The sequence below is a fragment of the Penaeus monodon genome, chromosome 10 (assembly GCF_015228065.2).
Source record: "Penaeus monodon isolate SGIC_2016 chromosome 10, NSTDA_Pmon_1, whole genome shotgun sequence".
Lineage (NCBI taxonomy): Eukaryota > Metazoa > Arthropoda > Malacostraca > Decapoda > Penaeidae > Penaeus > Penaeus monodon.
Genome location: NC_051395.1, coordinates 46,168,471 through 46,172,625, shown reverse-complemented (window position 1 = coordinate 46,172,625; position 4,155 = coordinate 46,168,471). Strand labels below are relative to the sequence as shown.

The 4,155-nt window shown below is 40.0% G+C and overlaps 1 protein-coding gene across 1 annotated transcript in view; it reads right to left on the bottom strand.

The window, feature by feature from the left end:
* LOC119578084 (alpha-1,3-mannosyl-glycoprotein 4-beta-N-acetylglucosaminyltransferase B-like) overlaps window positions 1-4,155 on the bottom strand; it is a gene marked incomplete in the record, with an annotated part of 154,663 nt that overhangs the window by 19,081 nt on the left and 131,427 nt on the right.

The following is a 4,155-nucleotide window of genomic DNA, read 5'->3' as shown; positions in this document are numbered from 1 at the left end:
CCCTTTTCTTCTTTCCTTTCTTCTCTCCTTCCCTTTCCATCTCTCCTGGTCTTTGTCCGTCTCCTTCCACTTCCCCCTCCTCCCTTTTCCCTCTTCATTCTTTCCTCTTCCCTCGTCCCTCCTCCCTGTTCGGTCCTCCTTTCTCGTCCCCTCTCCATTTCCCCTCCTCACTCCTATAATCCCCCCCCCCCTCGCTCTCCCTCTACGCTCCTTCCTCCTTCCATCCTCCTCCCACCTCCCGTTTCCCCTTTTCCCTATATTCCCTTTCCCTTTTCCCCCTATTAAATCCGTCCGTCTCTTTCCTCCTTCCCACTACACCTTTCCCCTCGTCCCTTCTCCCTCCCTTCCCTTCTCCTTTTCCTTTTTTCCCCCTTCCTTTTCCCTTTCATCTTCCTCGCACCCCCCTCTTCCCACACCCCTCCTTCCTCTCCCCCTCATCCCTTCTCCCTCTCCCCTCTTCCCTTCTCCCTCTCGTCCCTCCTCCCTCTCCCCTCTTCCCTTCTCCCTCTCGTCCCTCCTCCCTCTCCCCTCTTCCCTTCTCCCTCTCGTCCCTCCTCCCTCTCCCCTCTTCCCTTCTCCCTCTCGTCCCTTCTCCCCTTCCCTTTCCCTCATATCATCCTTCCCCTCATACCGGCTAAATCGATCTCAGCTGATGACCTAAGACCGAGGGTAGAGAACGTTACGTAAGCGTCACCATAATAATGTTCCTTTTAATAAAGGACAGTAATAAAAATAATAATAATGATAATCCTACTGATCATATTAATGATAAAAATAAAGTCTTTGTTTTCATTATCATAATCATCAAAATAATTATCAATATCATAATCGCTATTATTCATAGCTATTTTTATCTCAGATTAAAAAAAAAAAGGCAAATGCTACAGTTGTTTATATCATAGGTAGATATACACTTATTGCATAACCGATTGCCGTACCATTGTTCCTTATCAGTACAGACGAGCAAACACGCACCAAGTTATGTAATACAAAAGAAAGGAAAAGAAAAGAAAAAAAATATATATATATTTCTTTTTTCTCTCTTTCCTACTTTATTTCCTTCTTTCGTTCCTTCCTTCCTTCTTTCTTTCTTTCTCTCCGACGTTCATTCAATGTCGTAGATTTTCGACCCAGCTGAGTCTTCTCAAAATACAAAATCGGTTGAGCGCATGCTAGTGAAGTTCTTATGCAATGTCAACCAGCCAGAAAATGCAATCTGTTTTAAATATAAACCTCCTTGCATTTAAAAGTTCCGAAAACCTAAGAATGTAGCGACTTCTTTTCTTCTCCTTCTTCTTCTCCTTCTTCTTTTTCTTCTCCTTCTCCTCCTCCTCCTTCTTCTTCTTCTCCTTCTTCTTCTTCTTCTTCTTCTTCTTCTTCTTCTTCTTCTTCTTCTTCTTCTTCTTCTTCTTCTTCTCCTTCTCCTTCTCCTTCTCCTTCTCCTTCTCCTTCTCCTTCTCCTTCTCCTTCTCCTTCTCCTTCTCCTCCTCATCATCATCTTCATTATCATCTTCATCTTCATCTTCATCTTCATCTTCATCTTCATCTTCATCTTCTCCTTCTCCTTCTCCTCCCTCTTCTTCTCTAGCTACCACTGCTATTACCTGTTCTTTTTTTCAAGAACTACATCATTAACTACAAATGATGAGCTAATTGCTGCAATATGAAAAAAAAAAAATGAAGATCGGACACAATCGTGTGTCTTTTGTTTTGATGGATACGCGGGAAAAATAACGGACACCGTCGATAACCAGTATAACCGTTACAATTGAGAAAAAAATACGATACAGAAGTTGGTGTCTACGATACAGAAGTTGGTGTCTACGATACAGAGGTTGGTGTCTACCATACAGAAGTTGGTGTCTACGATACAGAAGTTGGTGTCTACGATACAGAGGTTGGTGTCTACGATACAGAAGTTGGTGTCTACGATACAGAGGTTGGTGTCTACGATACAGAAGTTGGTGTCTACGATACAGAAGTTGGTGTCTACGATACAGAAGTTGGTGTCTACGATACAGAAGTTGGTGTCTAAGATGCAGAAGTTGGTGTCTACGATACAGAAGTTGGTGTCTACGATAAAGAAGTTGGTGTCTACCATACAGAAGTTGGTGTCTACCATACAGAGGTAGGTGTCTACCATACAGAAGTTGGTGTCTACGATACAGAAGTTGGTGTCTACCATACAGAAGTTGGTGTCTACGATACAGAGGTTGGTGTCTACGATACAGAGGTTGGTGTCTACCATACAGAAGTTGGTGTAATTTTAGAGACATGTAATTTTAAAAAATCATTTTGGCGACCTGCAGAAAGTGGATCTCGCCTTACACGAACGCAAAAACTATTCTGATGTATTTAGCCTGCCTTACTCCGGCGCTTCTTCATTACGATGGAGAAGCACTGAAATTTTCTCAGAAGATCTATGCCCTTGAATAAAAGCCGCGAGGCAGAAAAAAAAACGTTCTTAATTAGGTGAAATGCCCATATAACTATCTTATATTCTGAAGCTCACAAAATGTCAAAACCCAAAGACGGTTTTCAAGTTCGGTCCCGTTTGCCGCGAATCTTTGAAAATGACAAACGACGGCATAGATTGAAGCAACTTGAAACTTAAAAGGATCTTCCTTCTTTGTGTGTATATTTCTGAAATGGAATTATTCGCTAAACTTCGCTTGAGTTAATACAAATGCATTCCAAAATAAATTCTAACAACCAGGCCTTGGACAGATTCCTATTTTCTCTCTCACTCTTTCTTGTTTCTTTATATATATATATATATATATATATATATATATATATATATATATATAATATATACATATATATATATATATATACACATATTAGTATATATATATATATATATATATATATACATATATACATATATATATATATATATATATATATATATATATATATAGAGAGAGAGAGAGAGAGAGAGAGAGAGAGAGAGAGAGAGAGAGAGAGAGACAGAGACAGAGACAGAGACAGAGACGAGACAGAGACAGAGAGACAGAGAGACAGAGAGAGAGAGAGAGAGAGAGAGAGAGAGAGAGAGAGAGAGAGAGAGAGGAGAGAGAGAGAGAGAGAGAGAGAGAGAGAGAGATCGTTGAATTTCATAATAATCGAAATATAGATGAAACGTAAAAAGAGGGAATAAATGTCTAAACCAAATGAAATACATTCCTGAACACATTTTCTTTTAACCTATAACAGCTGCCTCCAATAAACCATGAAACCAGACGTTATATTATATCATATATATATATATATATATATATATATATATATATATATATATATATATATATATATATATATATATATATATAACATATGGGGCCGCGGTGGTTCGAATGGTTAGAGCGTCGGGACTCAAGACTGTCACGACGGCAATCTGAGTTCGAGGGTTCGAGTCACCGGCCGGCGCGTTGTTTCCCTTGGCAAGGAAACTTCATCTCGATTGCCTGCCTAGCCACTGGGTGGCCAAGCCAGCTCAAGTCAGTGCCGGGTAAATAGAGATGGTGATTCGATAAAAAAAAAAAAAAAAAAAAAACCGGGCGGAAGGCAATGGCAAACCACCGCTCTAAATTGCTAAGAAAAAAATCATGGAAGCATTTTCTTTTAACCTATAACAGCTGCCTCCAATAAACCATGAAACCAGACGTTATATTATATTATATTATATTATATATATATATATATATATATATATATATATATATATATATAATATATATGTATATATACATATGGGGCCGCGGTGGTCGAATGGTTAGAGCGTCAGACTCAAGACTCACGACGGCAATCTGAATTCGGGGGTTCGAGTCACCGACCGCCGCGTTGTTCCCTTGGGCAAGGAACTTCACCTTGATCGCCTACCTAGCCACTGGGTGGCCAAGCCAGCCCAAGTCAAGTGCTGGTCCCAAGCCCGGATAAATAGAGAGAATGATTACCTAAAAGGTACCACCGGCACTCTCCATGGAAAGGAACTGGGGACCCTACCACGTACTCACTCCAAGAGCATCACAACATGAAAAAACTAAGTATCATTCTGTGACCACGGCGGCTCAGACATGAACCTACCGTTAAAAGAAGAAGAAGATATATACATATATATATTTTTTTTCCTTTCACACGTTATAAATAACG